General features: G+C 40.6%; 1 protein-coding gene and 1 long non-coding RNA gene across 6 annotated transcripts in view; one reads left to right on the top strand and one right to left on the bottom strand.

Moving 5' to 3' along the window:
• LOC111183073 (uncharacterized) overlaps positions 1–20,360 on the top strand; it is a 77,246-nt gene that overhangs the window by 32,153 nt on the left and 24,733 nt on the right. For all 5 annotated transcript variants that reach the window (XR_016392810.1, XR_016392811.1, XR_016392809.1 and 2 more), the window contains one exon: positions 1–20,360. This exon is cut by the window's left edge; it is cut by the window's right edge and continues 24,733 nt beyond it. This is a non-coding gene — a long non-coding RNA (uncharacterized LOC111183073).
• Positions 4,550–20,360, bottom strand: part of ABLIM3 (actin binding LIM protein family member 3) — a 193,549-nt gene continuing 177,738 nt past the window's right edge. The window contains exon 25 of the mRNA XM_089909529.1: positions 4,550–20,360. This exon is cut by the window's right edge and continues 1,231 nt beyond it. The gene's annotated coding sequence lies outside the window, so the exon portion shown is untranslated.

Raw genomic sequence — 20,360 nt, 5'->3', positions numbered from 1 at the left:
AAAATATATTTTACAACTTTATTGAAGTATAATTAACATATAATAAGCAGCACATATTTAAAATGTACTATTTGATGAATTTTGATATATGAATGCACCCGTGAAATCATCAACCCCCAAAGTTCCTCCTCCCCCTTTGTAAAGTAATCCTCTCTATTCCCCACTCCCATCCCCAAGCAATCCTGATCTGCTTTTTTTTAATTGAAGTATAGTTGGTTTACAGTGTTAATTTCTGCTACATAGCAGAGTGACTCAGTTATATGGTTTATCCCAGGATATTGGATATAGTTCCCTGTGCTATACAGTAGGACCTTGTTGTTAATCCATTCTGTATGTAATAGTTTGCATCTACTAACCCCAAACTCCCAGTCCATCCCTCCCCTACCTTCCTCCCCCTTGGCAACCACAAGTCTGTTCTCTATGTCTGTGAGTCTGTTTCTGTTTTGTACATACATTCATTTGTACCATATTTTAGATTCCATATGTAAGTGATATCATGTGGTATTTGTCTTTCTCTTTTTGACTTATTTCACTTAGTATGATAATCTCTGGTTGCCTCCATGTTGCTGTAAATGGTATTATTCATTCTTTTTTATGGCTGAGTAGTATTCCATTGTATATATGTACCACATCTTTATCCATTCATCTGTCAGTGGACATTTAGGTTGTTTCCATGTTTTGGCTGTTGTGAACAGTGCTGCTATGAACATAGGGGTGCATGTATCTTTTTGAATTATATTTTTGTCTGGGTATATTCCCAGGAGTGGGATTGCTGGATCATATGGTAATTCTATTTTTAGTTGTCTGAGGAACCTCCATACTGTTTTCCATAGTGGCTATACCAATTTACATTCCCACCAACAGTGTAGGAGGTTTCCCTTTTCTCCACATCCTCTTCAGCATTTGTTATTTGTAGACTTTTTTCTTTTTCTTTTCTTTTTTTTTTTTTTTTTTTGTGGTTCGCGGGCCTCTCACTGTTGTGGCCTCTCCCGTTGCGGAGCACAGGCTCCGGATGCGCAGGCTCAGCGGCCATGGCTCACGGGCCCAGCCACTCCGTGGCATGTGGAATCTTCCCAGACCGGGGCACGAACCCGTGTCCCCTGCATCGGCAGGCGGACTTTCAACCACTGCGCCACCAGGGAAGCCCTGTTATTTGTAGACTTTTTAATGATGGCCGTTCTGATCAGTGTGAGGTGGTACCTCATTGTAGTTTTGATTTGCATTTCTCTAATAGTGATGTTGAGCATCTTTTCATGTGCCTATTGGCCATATGTATGTCTTCTTTGGAAAAATGTCTATTTAGGTCTTCTGCTCACTTTAAAAAAATTAATTTTTGGCTGGGTTGACTCTTCATTGCTGCGCGTGGGCTTTCTCTAGTTGCGGCGAGCGGGGGCTACTCTTCGTTGTGGTGTGCAGGCTTCTCACTGCGGTGGCTTCTCGTTGCCGAGCACAGGCTCTAGGCACGCAGGCTTCAGTAGTTGTGGCATGCGGGCTCAGTAGTTGTGGCTTGCTGGCTCTAGAGCGCAGGCAGGCTCAGTAGTTTCAGCACATGGGCTTAGTTGCTCCACTGCATGTGGGATCTTCCCGGACCAGGGCTCGAACCCATGTCCCCTGCGTTGGCAGGCGGATTCTTAACCACTGCTCCACCAGGGAAGCCCTTTCTGCCCACTTCTTGATTCGGTTATTTTGTTTTTGTTGAGTTGTGTGAGCTGTTTGTATATTTTGGAGATTAAGCCCTTGTCAGCCACATCATTTGCAAATATTTTCTACCATTCCATAGCTTGTCTTTTTGTTTTGTTTCTGGTTTCCTTTGCTGTGCAAAAGCTTGTAAGTTTGATTAGGTCCCATTTGTTTATTTTTGTTTCTGTTTCTATTACCTTGGGAGACAGACCTAAGAAAACATTGGTATGATTTATGTCGGAGAATGTTTTCCCTGTGCTCTCTTCTAGGAATTTTATGGTGTCATGTCTTATGTTTTAAGTCTTTAAGCCATTTTGAGTTTATTTTTGTGCATGGTTTGAGGCTGTGTTCTAACTTCATTGATTTACATGCAGCTGTCCAACTTTCCTAGCACCACCTGCTGAAGAGACTTTTTCCCATTTTATATTCTTGCCTCCTTTGTCGAAGATTAATTGACCATAGGTGTGTGGGTTTATTTCTGGGCTCTCTAGTCTGTTCCATTGATCCGTATGTCTGTTTTTGTACCAATACCACACTGTTTCGATTATAGGAACTTTGTAGTATTGTCTAAAGTCTGGGAAGGTTATGCCTCCTGCTTTTTTTCTTCCCTCAGGATTGCTTTCACAATTATGGGTCTTATATGGTTCCATATAAATTTTAGGGTTGTTATAGTTCTGTGAAAAATGTCATGAGTAATTTGATACAGATCACATTAAATCTGTAGATTGCTTTGGACAGTATTGCCATTTTAACAATACTAATTCTTCTAATCCAAGAGCATGGCATGTCTTTCCATTTCTTTGAGTCATCTTTAATTTCCTTTATTAATGTTTTGTAGTTCTCAGTGTATAAGTCTTTCATCTCCTTGGTCAGGTTTATTCCTAGGTACTTTCTTTGGTGTGATTTTAAAAGCTACGGGTTTTTTTTTTTTTTACATTACCTTACTGATATTTCATTGTTAGTGTAAAGAAATGCAGTCCATTTCTGAGTGTTAATCTTGTATCCTGATACTTTGCTGAATTCATTTATCAGTTCTAGTAGTTTTTGTGTGGAGTCTTTAGGGTTTTCTATATATAGTATCATATCATCTGCATATAGTGACAATTTTACCTTCCAATTCGGATATATTTTATTTCTTTTTCTTGTCTGATTGCTGTTGCTAGGACTTCCAATATTGGGTTGAATAGAAGTGGTGCGAGTCGGCATCCTTATCTTGATCCAGAATTTAGCTTTTCACCATTGAGTATATTATGTTTGCTGTGGGTTTGTCATAAACGGCTTTTATTATGTTGAGATATGTTCCCTCTGTACCCACTTTGCTAAGAGTTTTTATCATGAATGGATGCTGAATTTTATCAAATGCTTTCTCTGGATCTATTGAGATGATCATGTAGTTTTTGTTTTTTCTTCTGTTAATGTGGTGTATCACAGTGGTTGAACCATCCTTGTGAACTTGGGATGAAACCCTGCTTGGTTGTGGTGTATGATCTTTTTTATGTGTTGTTGGAGTCAGTTTGCTAATATTTTGTTGAGAATTTTTGCATCTGTATTCATCAAAGATATTGGCCTGTAATTTTCTTTTTTGGTGATATCTTTGTCTGGTTTTGATATCAGGGTGATGGTGGCTTCATAGGATGTCTTTGGGAGTGTTCCCTCCTCTTCAGTCTTTCGGAAGGATTTGAGAAGGATTGGTATAAGTTCTTTGTATGTTTGGTAGAATTTTCCTGTGAAGCCATCTGTTTCTAGACTTTTGTTTGTAGGGAGTTTTTGTTTTTTTTAAATTTTATTACAGATTCTATTTCACTTCTAGTGATCAGTTTGTTCAAATTATCTATTTCTTGATTCAGTTTTGGTGGACTGTATGTTTCTAGAATGTTGTCCATTTCTTCTAGGTTGTCAAATTTGTTGGCATATAATTGTTCATATTATAGTATTATTTTATGATTTTTTGCACTTTTGTGGTATTGAGATTTCTCCTTTCTTATTTTGTTGATTTGGGTTCTCTTTTCTTCTTGGTGAGCCTAACTACAGGTTTGTCAATTTTGTTTACCCTTTCAAAGAACCAGCTCTTGGTTTTATTGACTATTTTTCTATCTTTTAAATCTCTATTTTATTTATTTCCTCTCTGAGCTTTATTATGTCCTTCCTTCTGCTGACTTAAGGTTTTGTTTGTCCTTCTTTTTCTAATTCTTTTAGGAGGTAGGTTAGGTTGTTTACTTGAGACTTTTCTTGTTTTTTGAGGAAGGCCTGTATCACTATGAACTTCCCTCTAAGATCTGCTTTTGCTGAATCCGATAGATTTTGTGTGGCTGTGTTTTCATTGTAATTTGTCTCAAGGTATTTTTAATTTTCCTTTGTGATTTCCTTGTCTCGACCCATTGGTTTTTTAGTAGCATGTTGTTTAGTCTCCATGTAATCGATTTTTTTTTCTCATTTCTTTTCCTGTGGTTGATTTCTAGTTTCGTACCATTGTGGTCAGAGAATATGCTTGAAATAATTTTTGTACTCTTGAATTTGTTGAGGTTTGTTTTGTGTCCTAGTATGTGGTCATTCCTAGAGAATCTTCCATGTGCACTTGAAAAGAATGTGTATTCTGGGTTTTTTTGGATGTAATATAAATTAAGTCTAACTGTTCTATTGTATCATTTAGGACCTCTGTTGCCTTATTGATTTTCTGTCTGGAAGATCTGTCCATTGATGTGAGTGAGGTGATAAAGTCTCCTACTATTATTGTATTCCCATCAATTTCTCCCTTTATGTCTGTTAGTATTTGTTTTATGTATTTGGGTGCTCCTATATTGGGTGCATATATGTTGATGAGTGTAAAATCCTCTTCTTTTATTGAGCGTTTTATCATTATATAGTGTCCTTCTTTGTCTTCCTTTATGGCCTTTGTTTTAAAGTTTATTTTGTCTGGTATGAGTATTGCGACTCCTGCTTTCTTGTCATTTCCACTTGCCTGAAATATATTTTTCCATTCCCTCACTTTCAATCTATGTGTATCCTTTGCTGTAAAGTGAGTCTCTTGTAGGCAGCATATTGTAGGCTCTTGTTTTTTAATCCAGTCTGCCACTCTATGTCTTTTGATTAGAGCATTTAGTCCATTGACATTGAAGGTAATTATTGATAAATATGTATTTATTGCCACTTTAAACCTTGTTTTCCAGTTGATTCTATGTTTCTTCTTGTTCCTTTTTCTTTTTGTGGTTTGATGATTTCTTTTATCTTATGCTTGTGTTCTCTTCTTTTTGGTTTTTGTGGATCTACTGTATGTGTTTGATTTGTGGCTACTCTGTTTTTCAAGTATGTTAACCCTTTCCTATATCTGCTTGCTTTAGACTGATAGTCATATAGGCTCAAATACATTCTAAAAAAAAGATGTCCTCTTTTACATCTTCATGTTTATCCTCTTGCTGTTCCTGTGTTTATCATCACTTTCCAAATAGGTTTTTTTTTTCTTTTTGATCTGTATACTGGCTTATTTAAGTGATTTACTTTCCAATTGTGATTTTCTCTTTCCTATGTCTTCTTGCTTCTTTTCTATTTAGAGAAGACCTTTCAGTATTTCTTTTAGGATAGGTTTAGTATTGCTGTATTCTTTTATTTTTTGCTTGTCTGAGAAATTATTTATCTCTCCTCCTATTTAATTTTTATTTTTTAAAGATTTTTTTGATGTGGACCATTTTTAAAGTCTTTATTGAATTTGTTAGAGTATTGCTGTTTTTTGTTTTGGTTTTTTGGCCACGAGGCATGTGGGATCTTGGCTCCCTGACCAGGCATCGAACCTGCACCCCCTGCATTGGAAAGCGAAGTCTTAACCACTGGACCCCTAGGGAAGTCCCTCTCCTTCTATTATTTTAATTAATTAATTAATTAATTAATTATGGCTACATTGGGTCTTTGTTGCTGTGCGTGGGCTTTCTCTAGTTGGGGCGAGTGGGGGCTACTCTTCGTTGCAGTATGCAGGCTTCTCACCGCGGTGGCTTCTATTGCTGCAGAGCATGGGCTCTAGGCGCGTGGGCTTCAATAGCCGTGGCATGCGGGCTCAGTAGTTTTGACTCACAGGCTCTAGAGTGCAGGCTCAGTAGTTGTGGCACATGGGCTTAGTTGCTCCACAGCATGTGGGATCTTCCCGGACCAGGGCTCAAACGCGTGTCCCCTGCATTGGCAAGCGGATTCTTAACCACTGTGCCACCAGGGAAGTCCCTCCTCCTATTTTAAATGATAATCTTGCTGGGTAGAATATTGTAGGTTGCAGATTTTTCCCTTTCAAGACTTTGAATAATATTTTGCCACTCCCTTCTGGCCTGCATCGTTTCTGTAGAGAAATCAGCCTTATGGGGGTTCCCTTTTAATTAACTCTTTGTTTTTTTCTTGCTGCTTTTAGAATCCCTCTTTAACTTTTGCCATTTTTATTATAATATTTCTTGGTGTAGGTCTGCTTGTTCATCTTGTTTGGGACCCTCTGTGCTTCTTGTATCTGGATATCTATTTCCTTCTTTAGGTTTGGGAAGTTTTCAGCCATAATTTCTTCGCGTACATTTTCAATCCCCTTTTCTCTTTCATCTCCTTCTGGAATCCCTATTATGTGTGGATTGGCACACTTTGGTAGTGTAGACCCATATGTCTACGCTACGGTAGTGTGGTCTACACTACTATGCTAGGCCCATAGGTCTCTTATATTGCTTTCCTTTTTGTTTCATTTGGCTTTCTGTCTGCTGTTCTGATTGGGTAATTTCTATTATTCTCTCTTCCAGATCACTTTTTCTTTCTTCTCCATTATTCGTTCTGCTGTATATTACCTTTTCAGCTTTCGTCTTGGCAAATGAATTTTCTAATTTTTCTTGGCTGCTCCTCATAGTTTCTAATTCCTTTTTACAGTAATCTACATTTCTGTCAGTTGCCTTTCTTAATTCCTGCAGTATTTTCATTACTTCCTTTTTTTTAAAACAAATTTTTAAAAAATTAATTAATTTAGTTTTGGCTGCACTGGGTCTTTGTTGCTGCACCTGGGCTTTCTCTAGTTGTGGCGAGCGGGGGCTACTCTTCATTGTGGTGTGTGGGTTTCTCATTGCAGTGGCTTCTCTTGTTGCAGAGCATGGGTTCTAGGCATGTGGGCTCAGGAGTTGTGGCTCATGGGCTTAGTTGCTCCGCGGCATGTGGGATCTTCCCAGACCAGGGCTCAAACCCATGTCCCCTGCATTGGCAGGCGGATTCTTAACCATTGCGCCACCAGGGAAGTGCCATTACCTCCTTTTTGAATTCGGTGTCTATTAGCTTGAAGAGGTCTGTTTCATTGTTTCTTCCTTCAGGGGAAATCTCTTGGTCTTTTAACTGGGAGTGGTTTCTCTGCTTCTTCATTTTACTTATATTTCTCTTACTCTGTGAGTTTAGGAGAAACAGTTATCTATTATAGTCTTAGAGGACTATTTATATGTGGGAGCATCCCTGTGTAGCTTATGTGGGTTTAATAATTTTTTGGCATGAGGGCTGCTTTCATTTGGATGCTTGCCATCTCTTTCCTCAGTGTGTGCTGGCCGTTATCCCCTTGATAGGGGGTGTGTAGGTGCATGGTCTATATGTGCTCCCAGGAAGGCGGGGGCAGTGATCGGCACCTGGTTGTGGGACTCTCATTGGCAGTGGCCAAAAAACACTCCCAGGAAGTTGGGTGCAGTGATTGGCGCCTGCTCATAGGACTCTCGGTGGCAGCAGTGGCCCACGCCCACCTTTGGAGCCTGAGATGGCAGTGGTGCCTCCCGCCTGCCCCCAGAGCTCGTGTAGGCAGTGTCCTGTTGCCTGAGAGCATGTGTGCAGAGAAGAAAGCTCCTATGGTGGTCCTGCCCCTCTCCTTGCCTGCCCCCCAACAATGGTACCTTGTCTTTCTGGCAGGCCCAGGCTATTTCCTGTACACCCTCTGTTATGGTGTACAACATCCTAGCCCTTTCAGGGGGCTCCTCCTTGCAGCCAGTTCCAGTCTTCTCCCCAGGTCTGATGTCCGAAGCCCAAGCCTCAGCACCCAAACCCCTCCCGCACCAGCAGACCAGCATCTCGAGCTGGGGAGTGCAGGGCAGTGGCACTGACTGTCTGTGCATGTCTCTCTCTGCTTTGCCTTCTGTATACTGGTTGGTGCACTCTCCTCCAAGGCTCCAAAGCTCCACCCTCTCCCTGCTGATCTCCCCACCAGCGAGGGGACTTCCCAGCGTGTCAGGACCTTTACCCTTTCACAGCTCCCTCCCAGTGGCACAGGTACCATCCGTATTCCTTTCTCTCTCTCTCTCTCTTTTTTTTTTTTTTTCCTATCCAGTTACCTGGAGATTTTTTTGCCCTTTTGAGAGTCTGAGGTCTTCTGACAGCATTCAGTAGATGTTCTGTGAGAACTGTTCCACATTTATTTTTGATGTATTTATGGGAGGATGGGAGCTCCATGTCCTACTCCTTAGATCTTGATCTGATCTCCTAACAAAGTTTTATAGTTCTTAGGGTCTAGGTCTTCCATCTCTTTGGCTAGGTTTTTTCCTAGGTATTTTTTTTTTGAAGCAATTTTAAACAGGATTGTTTTTTTACTCTCTTCTTCTATTTTATTGTTAGTGAAAAGAAATGCAACAGATTTCTGTATGTTAATCTTGTATCCTGCTACTTGGCTGAATTCATTTATTCTAATACTTTTTGTGTGGAGGGTTTTCTATATAGAGTATCATATCATTTGCATGTAATGACAGTTCTACCTTTTCCCTTCCAATTTGTATACCTTTTATTTCTTTTTCCTGTCTGATTGCTGTCGCTAGGAATTCCAATACTATGTTGAATAGAAGTGGTGAGAGTGGGCATCCTGTCTTGATCCAGAATTTAGCAGGAAGGCTTTCAGCTTTTCACCATTGAGTATTATGTTGGCTGTGGGTTTGTCATAAATAGCTTTTATTATGTTGAGATAAGTTCCCTCTGTACCCACTCTGGTGAGTTTATTTATTTTTTTATCATGAATGGATGCTGAATTTTGTCAGATGCTTTTTCTGCATCTTTTGAGATGATCATGTGGTTTTTGTCTTTTCTTTTGTTAATGTGGTGTATCACATTGATTGATTTGCATATGTTGAACCATCCTTGTGACCCTGAATGAATTCAACTTGATCATGGTGTATGATCCTTTTCATATATTGTTGGGTTAGGTTTGCTAATGCTTTGTTGAGGATTTCTGCATCTATATTCATCAAAAATATTGGTCTGTAACTTTTCTATAGTGTCCTTGGTTTTGGTATCAGGGTGATGGTGGCTTCATAGAATTACTTGGGGAGTGTTCCCTCCTCTTCAGTCTTCTGAAATATTTTGAGAAGGCTGGGTATAACTTCTTTGATGTTTGTAGATGGTTGAATCCCCCAGTGAAGCCATCTGGCCCTGGACTTTTGTTTGTAGGGAATTTTAAAATTATAGGTTCTATTCCACTTTTAGTGATCAGTCTCTTCAAATTATGTGTTTCTTCTTCACTCAGTTTTGGAAGGCTGTATGTTTCTGGAAACTTGTCCATTTCTTCTAGGTTGTCCAATTTGTTGGCATATAACTGTTCATAGCATTTTCTTAAATTTTTTTCCTGCGGTATGTGTTGTTATTTGTCCTCTTTCATTTCTTATTTTGCTTATTTGGGTCCTCTTTATCTTCTTCTTGGTGAGCCTGGCTAGAGATTTGTCAATTTTGTTTATCCTTTCAAAAAACCAGCTCTTGGTTTATTGTTTTTTTCTATTGTTTTTTTTTTGATCTCTATTTTATTTATTTCCTTTCTGATATTTTTTATTTCCTTCTGCTGACTTTAGATTTTGTTTGTTCTTCTTTTTCTAATTCTTTTAGGTGGTAGGTTAGGTTGTTTATTTGAGGTTTTTCTTGTTTCTTAGGGAAGACCTGTATTGCTATGAACTTTGCTCTTAGAACTGCTTTTGCTACATCCCATAGATTGTGTATGGTTGTTTTTTCATTATCATTTCTCGTGAGGTATTTTCTGGTTTCCTCTTTGATTTCATCATTGACTCATTGGTTTTTTTAGAGCATATTGTTTAGTCTCCATGTGACAGTTTTTTTCCATTTTCCTTTTTGTGGTTGATTTCTAGTTTCATACTGTGGTCAGAAAAGATGCTTGAAATAATTTCTATCCTATTAAATTGTTGTGGTTTGTTTTGTGTGTTAGTATGTGGTCTATCCTAGAGACTGTTCCTTGCACGCTTCAGAAGAATGTGCATTTTGTTTTTTTGTTTTTTTTTTTTTGGATGTAGTGTCCTATAGATATCAGTTAAATCCAGCTGGTGTTGTGTCATTTAGTATCTCTGTTGCCTTATTGATTTTCTGCCTGGAAGATGTGTCCATTGATCTTGTTGAAGTTTCCTACTATTATTGTATTCCTGTCAGCTTCTCCCTTTATCTCTTTTAGTATTTGTTTTGTATATTTAGGTGCTCCTGTATTAGGTGCATATATTTTAACGAGTGTAATGTCCTCCTCCTGTATTGATCCCTTTATCATTATATAATGTCCTTCTTTGTCTTTCTTTATGGACTTGGTTTTCAAGTTTATTTTGTCTGATATGGGTATTACTATCCCTGCTTTCTTCTCATTTCCGTTTGTGAAGTATCTTTTGTATCCCCTCACTTTTAATCTGTGTATGTCTTCTGCCCTAAAGTGAGTCTCTTGTGGGCAGCACATTGTAGGGTATTGTTTTTTTTAATCCAATCTGCCACTCTATGTTTTTTGACTGGAGCAGTTAGTCCATTGACATTTAAAGTAATTGTTTCATTTATTTATTTATTTATTAACATCTTTATTGGAGTATACTTGCTTTACAATGGTGTGTTAGTTTCTGCTTTATAACAAAGTGAATCAGCTATACATATACATATATCCCCATATCTCCTCCCTCTTGCGTCTCCCTCCCACCCTCCCTATCCCACCCCTCTAGGTGGTCACAAAGCACTGAGCTGATCTCCCTGTGCTATGCGGATGCTTCCCACTAGCTATCTATTTTACATTTGGTAGTATATATATATGCACGCCACTCTCTCACTTCGTCCCAGCTTACCTTTCCCCCTCCCTGTGTCCTCAAGTCCAATCTCTACGTCTGCATCTTTATTCCTGTCATGCCCCTAGGTTCTTCATAACCTTTTTTTTTAGATTCCATATATATGTGTTAGCATATGGTATTTCTTTTTCTCTTTCTGACTTACTTCACTCTGTATGACAGACTCTAGGCCCATCCGCCTCACTACAAATAACTCAACTTTGTTTCTTTTTATGGCTGAGTAATATTCCATTGTATTTATGTGCTACATCTTCTTTATCCATTCATCTGTTGATGGACACTTAGGTTGCTTCCATGTCCTGGCTATTGTAAATAGTGCTGCATTGAACATTGTGGTACATGACTCTTTTTTTTTTTCTTAACATCCTTATTGGGGTATAATTGCTTTACAATGGTGTGTTAGTTTCTGCTTTATAACAAAGTGAATCAGTTATACATATACATATGTTCCCATATCTCTTCCCTCTTGCGTCTCCCTCCCTCCCTCCCTCCCTATCCCACCCCTCCAGGCGGTCACAAAGCACCGAGCCGATATCCCTGTGCCATGCAGCTGCTTCCCGCTAGCTATCTACCTTACGTTTGTTACTGTGTATATGTCCATGACTCTCTCTCGCCCTGTCACAGCTCACCCTTCCCCCTCCCCATATCCTCAAGTCCGTTCTCCAGTAGGTCTGTGTCTTTATTCCTGTCTTACCCCTAGGTTCTTCATGACATTTTTTTTTCTTAAATTCCATATATATGTGTTAGCATACGGTATTTGTCTTTTTCTTTTTGACTTACTTCACTCTGTATGACAGACTCTAGGTCTATCCACCTCATTACAAATAGCTCAATTTCGTTTCTTTTTATGGCTGAGTAATATTCCATTGTATATATGTGCCACATCTTCTTTATCCATTCATCCGATGATGGGCACTTAGGTTGTTTCCATCTCCGGGCTATTGTAAATAGAGGTGAAATGAACATTTTGGTACATGAGTCTTTGTAAATTATGGTTTTCTCAGGGTATATGCCCAGTAGTGGGATTGCTGGGTCGTATGGTAGTTCTATTTTTATTTTTTTAAGGAACCTCCATACTGTTCTCCATAGTGGCTGTATCAATTTACATTCCCACCAACAGTGCAGGAGGGTTCCCTTTTCTCCACATCCTCTCCAGCATATATAGTTTGTAGATTTTTTGATGATGGCCATTCTGACTGGTGTGAGGTGATACCTCATTGTAGTTTTGATTTGAATTTCTCTAATGACTAGTGATGTTGAGCATTCTTTCATGTGTTTGTTGGCAATCTGTATGTTTTCTTTGGAGAAATGTCTGTTTAGGTCTTCTGCCCATTTTTGGATTGGATTGTTTGTTTTTTTGATACTGAGCTGCATGAACTGCTTGTAAACTTTGGAGATCAGTCCTTTGTCAGTTGCTTCATTTGCAAATATTTTCTCCCATTATGAGGGTTGTCTTTTGGTCTTGTTTATGGTTTCCTTTGCTGGGCAAAAGCTTTTAAGTTTCATTAGGTGCCATTTGTTTATTTTTGTTTTTATTTCCATTTCTCTAGGAGGTGGGTCAAAAGGATCTTGCTGTGATTTATGTCATAGAGTGTTCTGCCTATGTTTTCCTCTAAGAGTTTGATAGTGTCTGGCCTTACATTTAGGTCTTTAATCCATTTTGAGTTTATTTTTGTGTATGGTGTTAGGGAGTGTTCTAATTTCATTCTTTTATATGTAGCTGTCCAGTTTTCCCAGCACCACTTATTGAAGGGGCTGTCTTTTCTCCATTGTATATTCTTGCCTCCTTTATCAAAAATAAGGTGACCATATGTGTGTGGGTTTATCTCTGGGCTTTCTATCCTGTTCCCTTGATCTATGTTTCTGTTTTTGTGCCAGTACCATACTGTCTTGATTACTGTAGCTTTGTAGTATAGTCTGAAGTCTGGGAGCCTGATTCCTCCAGCTGCGTTTTTCTTTCTCAAGATTGCTTTGGCTATTTGGGGTCTTTAGTGTTTCCATACAAATTGTGAAATTTTTTGTTCTAGTTCTGTGAAAAATGCCGTTGGTAGTTTGATAGGGATTGCGCTGAATCTGTAGATTGCTTTGGGTAGTATAGTCATTTTTACAATATTGATTCTTCCAATCCAAAAACATGGTATATCTCTCCATCTGTTCATATCGTCTTTAATTTCTTTCATCAGTGTCTTATAGTTTTCTGCATACAGGTTTTTTGTCTCCCTAGGTAGATTTATTCCTAGGTATTTTATTCTTTTTGTTGCAGTGGTAAATGGGAGTGTTTCCTTAATTTCTCTTTCAGATTTTTCATCATTAGTGTATAGGAATGCAAGAGATTTCTGTGCATTAATTTTGTATCCTGCTACTTTATCAAATTCATTGATTAGCTCTAGTAGTTTTCTGGTAGTGTCTTTAGGATTCTCTTTGTATAGTATCATGTCATCGGCAAACAGTGACAGCTCTACTTCTTCTTTTCCAACTTGGATTCCTTTTATTTCTTTTTGTTCTCTGATTGCTTGGCTAAAACTTCCAAAACTATGTTGAATATTAGTGGTGAGAGTGGGCAACCTTGTCTTGTTCCTGATCTTAGTGGAAATGGTTTCAGTTTTTCACCATTGAGAATGGTGTTGGCTGTGGGTTTGTCATATATGGCCTTTATTATGTTGAGGTAAGTTTGCTCCATGCCTACTTTCTGGAGGGTTTTTATCATAAATGGGTGTTGAATTTTGTCGAAAGCTTTTTCTGCGTCTATTGAGATGATCATATGGTGTTTCTCCTTCGATTTGTTAATATGGTGTATCACATTGGTTGATTTGCGTATATTGAAGAATCCTTGCATTCCTGGGATAAGGCCCACTTGATCATGGTGTATGATCCTTTTAATGTGCTGTTGGATTCTGTTCGCTAGTATTTTGTTGAGTTGCCTCTATGTTCATCAGTGATATTGGCCTGTAGTTTTCTTTCTTTGTGACATCTTTGGTTTTGGTATCAGGGTGATGGTAGCCTCATAGAATGAGTTTGGGAGTGTTCCTTCCTCTGCTATATTTTGGAAGATTTTGAGAAGGATAGGAGTTGGCTCTTCTCTAAATGTTTGATAGAATTCGCCTGTGAAGCCATCTGGTCCTGGGCATTTGTTTGTTGGAAGATTTTTAATCACAGTCTCAATTTCAGTGCTTGTGATTGGTCTGTTTATATTTTCTATGTCTTACTGGTTCAGTCTCAGAAGGTTGTGCTTTTCTAAGAATGTGTCCGTTTCTTCCAGGTTGTCCATTTTATTGGCATATAGTTGCTTGTAGTAATCTCTCATGATCCTTTGTATTTCTGCAGTGTCAGTTGTTATTTCTCCTTTTTCATTTCTAATTCTATTGATTTGAGTCTTCTCCCTTTTTTTCTTGATGAGACTGGCTAATGGTTTATCAATTTTGTTTATCTTCTCAAAGAACCAACTTTTAGTTTTATTGATCTTTGCTATTGTTTCCTTCATTTCTTTTTCATTTATTTCTGATCTGATCTTTATGATTTCTTTCCTTCTGCTAACTTTGGGGTTTTTTTGTTCTTCTTTCTCTAATTGCTTTAGGTGTAAGGTTAGTTTGTTTATTTGAGATATTTCTTGTTTCTTGAGGTAGGATTGGAGTGGTATAAACTTCCGTCTTAGAACTTCTTTTGCTGCATCCCATAGGTTTTGGGTCGTCGTGTTTTCATTGTCATTTGTCTCTAGGTATTTTTTTTTTTTTTTGTGGTACGTGGGCCTCTCACTGCTGTAGCCTCTCCCGTTGTGGAGCACAGGCTCCAGACGCACAGGCTCAGCGGGACCAGCCGCTCCGCGGCATGTGGGATCTTCCCAGACCAGGGCACGAACCTGTGTCCCCTGCATCGGCAGGCGGACTCTCAATCACTGCGCCGCCAGGGAAGCCCTCTAGGTATTTTTTGATTTCTTCAGTGATCTCTTGGTTATTAAGTAGTGTATTGTTTAGCCTCCATGTGTTTGTATTTTTTACAGATTTTTTCCTGTAATTGATATCTAGTCTGATAGCGTTGTGGTCAGAAAAGATACTTGATACGATTTGAATATTCTTAAATTTACCAGGGCTTGCTTTGTGACCCAAGATATGATCTATCCTGGAGAATATTCCATGAGCACTTGAGAAGAAAGTGTATTCTGTTGTTTTGGATGGAATGTCCTATAAATATCAATTAAGTTCATCTTCTTTAATGTATCATTTAAAGCTTGTGTTTCCTTGTTTATTTTCATTTTGGATGATCTGTCCATTGGTGAAAGTGAGGTGTTAAAGTCCCCTACTATGATTGTGTTACTGTCGATTACCCCTTTTATGGCTGTTAGCATTTGCCTTATTTGTTGAGGTGCTCCAATGTTGGGTGCATAAATATTTACAATTGTTATATCTTCATCTTGGATTGATCCCTTGATCATTATGTAGTGTCCTTCTTCGTCTCTTGTAATAGTCTTTAAAGTCTTTTTTGTCTGATATGAGAATTTAAAGTAATTATTGATAAGTTTGTGTTTACTGCCATTTTAAACCTTGTTTTCCAGTTGATTTGGTAATTCTTTGTTCCTTTCTCCTTTTTTGTTTTTCCTTTTGTGGTTTGATGGTTTACTTTTGTACTATGCTTGAGTTCCTTTTGTTTTGGTTTTTGTGAATCTATTGTATGTTTTGGACTTGTGGTTACTCTGGTTTTCAAGTATGTTAACCCATACCTGTATCTACTTGCTTTAGACTAACAGTCATATAAGTTCAAACAGATTCTAAAAGTTCTACCTCAGACTTCCCTGGTGGCACAGCGGTTAAGAATCTGCCTGCCAATGCAGGGGACAGGTTTGATTCCTGGTCTGGGAAGATCCCACATGCTGTGGAGCAACTAAGCCCGTGTGCCACAACTACTGAGCCTGTGCGCTAGAGCCCGCAAGCCACAACTACTGAGGCTCCATGCCACAACTACTTTCTGATCTTTTGTTGTTAGTGTATATAGGAGTGCAAGAGATTTCTGGGTATTAATTTTGTATCCTGCAACTTGACTGAATTCATTGATGAGCTACTCTAGTAGTTTTCTGGTAGCATCTTTAGGGTTTTCTAGGTATAGTATTATGTCATTTGGAAACAGTGATAGTTTTACTTCTTTTCCAATTTGGATTAATTTTATTTCTTTTTCTTCTCTGATTGCTGTGACTAGGACTTCCAAAACCATGTTGAATAAAAGTGGCGAGAGTGGATATCCTTGTCTTGTTCCTGATTTTAGAGGAAATGCTTTCAGTTTTTCACTGTTAAGGATGATATTAACTGTGGGTTTTATCATATATGGCCTTTATTATGATGAGGTAGGTTCCCTCTGTGACCACTTTCTGGAGAGTTTTTAATCATAAATTGGTGTTGAATTTTGTCAAAAGCTTTTTCTGCATCTTTTGAGATGATCGTATATTTTTAAAAATATTTATTTTTTTTTTAATTCATTTTTGGCTGCATCAGGTCTTAGTTGCGGCACGCGGGATCTTCGTTGCAGCATGCGAGATCTTTCGTTGCAACGCACGGGCTCTTCACTGAGGTGCTTCGGCTTCTTCTCACTGAGGTGCTTCGGCACTGAGGTGCTTCGGTGTGAGTTTTCTGTTCTCTAGTTGTGGCGCACAGGTTCCAGAGCGTGTGGCTCTGCAGTTTGTGGCACGCAGGCTCTCTAGTTGAGGCGCACAGGCTCTCTAGTTGAGGTGCACAAGCTCAGTAGTTGTGGTGCGCAGGCTTAGTTGCCCTGAGGCATGTGGGATCCTAGTTCTCCACCCAGGGATTGAACCCGTGTTGCCTGCATCGTAAGGTGGATTCTTTACCACTGGACCACCAGGGATGTCCCCCATATGGTTTTTTAAAAAAATATTTATTTATTTATTTATTTATTTATTTTGGGGGGCTGCGTCAGGTCTTAGTTGCGGCACACAGGATCTTCATTGTGGCATGTGGGATCTTTCGTTGCGGTGTGCGGGCTTCTGTCTAGTTGTGGCACGTGGGCTCTAGAGTGCATGGGCTCAGTAGTTGCAGCACATGGGCTCTCTGGTTGTGGCGCTTGGGCTCTAGAGTGTGCAGGCTTAGTTGCCCTGAAGCATGTGGGATCTTAGTTCCCCAACCAGGGATCAAACCCGTGTCCCCTGCATTGGGAGGCGGATTCTTAACCACTGGACCACCAGGGGAGTCCTGATCATATGGTTTTAAATTCTTCAGTTTGTTAATGTGGTGATCACACTGATTGATTTGCGTATATTGAAGAATCTTTGCATGCCTGGGACATATCCCAGTTGATCATGGTGTATGATCCTTTTAACGTGTTGTTGGATTCGGTTTGCTAGTATTGTATTAATGATTTTTGCGTCTATGTTCATCAGTGATATTGGCCTGTGATTTTCTTTTTTTGTAGTATCTTTGTCTTATTCATTGATTTTACCTTGGTTTTTATCTTGGCAATTCAGTTGTCTAGTTTTGATTGGTTCCTCTTCATAGTTTCTAGTTCCTTGTTACAGTGATCTGCATTTCTGTCGATAACCTTTCTTAATTCCTTTAGCATTTTTATTACCTCCTCTTTGAACTTGGTGTCTAGCAGACCAGAGAGGTCTGTTTTACTGTTTGTTCTTTCAGGGGATTTCTGTTGTTCTTTCAGTTGGAGTAGCTCCTCTGCTTTTTCATTTTACTTAAATTTCTCTGTTTCTGTGAATTTAGGAGAAACGCTTATCTACTGTGGTCTTGAAGGGCTGTTTTTTGTTTTGGTTTTTTTTGGCCACACTCTGTGGCATGTGGGATCCCCAACCAGGGATTGAACCCACTCCCGCTGCAGTGGAAGGGCAGAGCCTTAACCACTGGACTGCCAGGGAAGTCCCACTGAAGGGCTGTTTTTAATGTATGAGTGTCCCTGTGTAGACTGTGTGAATCCAGTAGTTTTGGTATGGATGACAGCCATGTCTTTCCTCAGAGTGGAAATTATCCCCTTGATGGGGGGTGTGATTGGTGTTGTGGTAACCTGAGTCTGCACTGGAAGTTGGGTGGGATCTCCTCTTTCCCCTGTGGCTGTCACAGCCCTGTCAGGGGTGGGGTCTGCTCCCCAGTTGTTGAAGTAGAAGCCCTGAGGGTTGGGTTTAGTAAGGCTGCATTGCCCTTAAGTGTGTGCTCTGTCCCCAAGGAGGTGAGTGCTGAAGCAAGTGAGGCCCGTGTGGTCACAGAGAACCTTGTGCAGGCATCCCCGGTTTTGCCCAGAAGCAGCCCAAGGTTATGTCCCTTTCTCCATAGTGTTTGTCCGAGACCTAGTGTCAGGCAGGCACTGGGGGCCGGGGCATTGTGGCTGCAGGAATCAAGGTGGTTGTGCTGCCACTTGGCACCTGGGGTGCCTCTATGATAGGGCTCTCCCAGGGCTTGTCTGCCCCAGATATGACTACAAGCTGTGGTGTGAAGTAGGCAGGACTGGAGTGTTCCTGCTGGGAAAGGAACCACTGCAAACTCCTCCTCAGGGGCTGTCGCAGGGGATTTGTGATTCTGTGATGGCTATGCCACCTGGTGTGCACAGCAACATGGTCCATTGTTGCTGGACCTGTTCTTGGACCTGCCCCCGCTATGGGAGCCCTGATAATTGGCTCTGATGTCAGCCCCACTCCTGACATGTGTGGACTCACAAAGTCCACCACCACTGGTGCTGCATCCCTCCGTGAGCACGCTGACAGTGGGGCTTTTATGGTAGACCCATGCCCTGCCCTGCGCATGCTGTAATTGGGGCTCCTATGGTGGACTGTGCCCCTGTGGCATGCAGTAACAGTGGTGCCCCAGACCACACTCCAGGCACTTCTGGTTATCTCTGCACAGCTAGATTGAGTCCTCTCCCAGGGTCCCTCTCCTGAAGGCCGAGTTTCAGTGCCTAGCTGTTGTGCCTATTAGCAGGCCCGCCTTGACTGCATTTTGGGTTGAGAAGTGTGACGACGTGGCAGCCGACAAGCGCTGGTCTCTCTCTGCCCTGATTGTTAGCAAGCCAGCACACACACACTCCTCATGAGCAGAGACCAGGCCCTTTCAGCTCCCTATCTGTCCCGGCGGACCTCCCAGCTGGCAACGGGGGTTCCCAGGGTGAGCGAACCTCTCTTCTTTCATAACTCCCTCCCAGGGGTGCTGGTCCCTTCCTGATGCCTTATTTTTCTTTTTTGTCCTACCTGGTTACAAGGGGATCTTACTTGCAGCTTTGGTTGTATAAGAGATCTTCTGCTAGTTTTCAGTCGGTTTTCTGTGAGAATTGTTCCACATTTAGATGTATTTTTGATGTGTGTGTGCGGGGAGGTTAGTTCCATGTCCTTCTACTCTTGATCTCCCTCCTCTTGTTTGTCAAATAACTGCAACACTGAATCAGATGAGGTCAAATGCAGAGGCTGGGTGGTTTACTGACCATGAGTACTCTGACACTCACCATGCCTCCCCACCTCCAGGTTCACTACCTCTTGGAAGTCGCCAGCTCACCTGGGTCTTATTATTATTTTCTGATAATCAAACCTTATTTGTTATTGGAACATCCTCTTCCATCCTGCAGGACCCTGTGTTCTGCAGGAAACAATTTGGGTAATGCTTACCTGGTCAAACTTTATTACAGAAGGAGAAACTGAGGCCAAGGGAGGGCTGCTCTCTGACACTTTTATTTTGAAAAATGTGCATGGTTCAGTCTCTCCCCACGTCACTCATCTTCACTCACACTAGAAACAACAGAAGGACACGAGTCTGGGTTGAAATTATGTGCATTTATGGGAAAAAATATCCAACAATAACAAAAGCCCTTCAATCTCGCCAAGTTCTCAACCAGTGATAATGAGGCAGTTTCAATGAATGTGTCTGGCTGGGGACATTTCCAAAGGGGTCAGGACAGTTGAAAGACATTGGCCAAAAAGAAAAGATGCAGAGAGGGCTGACATTTTAAATGAGAGCATATTAGACCTCCCTTATGGCCCCTCATCCTATCACCCTTTCAAGTTACAGTCTCCTCCCAGTTTACAAAGATCCTTCCTGAACTCCGCTCAAATGCAGTCTCTTCCAGAAAGCTTTCCTTGGTCTGCACCAGCTGCATATGCCTTCTTAGTAATGTCACATTTTCTCGTGCTGTCTCCTATCACTTTCTGCCTCACATCCATCATGTCTGAGTACCTGCCTTACGGTACCCATTGTTAGTAGGCATGCCCCTGAAGTCGGGCCCCATGTTGCTCATCCCAGTATTTCCGTCTCCCTCCCCCATCCAGTGCTCAGTATACAGCAGGTGCTCAGTATACAGCAGGTGCTCAGTGAGGGCTTGCTGAGTTGAAGTCAGTTCTACATTTGCCACCACACATAACCTCTTGAGAGTGATAACTGCCATCTCTACTTCTTCATTCTTCCTCCACGACCTCAGTGGTCTGACTCCAGCCATCTCCAGGAAGGAACAGACCCCACAAGATATCACCAAATCGTGGTTGCAGGTTTGGGGTGGGGAGAAGGTTAAGCTTTCACCCCTGTTCCAGAAGCCAAGGAGGCAGGAAAGGCAGCCACTGGGGAAATCAGTATGACCATGAGTGGTGTTGGCCACTGCTCCATTTTGGAATCTCATAAGTAGTCATTCTTCAAAAGTTTCCCCCAT

The sequence above is a fragment of the Delphinapterus leucas genome, chromosome 3 (assembly GCF_059928025.1).
Source record: "Delphinapterus leucas isolate spDelLeu-1000000601 "Yukka" chromosome 3, BTC_Dleu_Yukka2, whole genome shotgun sequence".
In the NCBI taxonomy this organism is placed as follows: Eukaryota; Metazoa; Chordata; class Mammalia; order Artiodactyla; family Monodontidae; genus Delphinapterus; species Delphinapterus leucas.
This window is presented reverse-complemented; position numbering and strand designations above follow the sequence as displayed.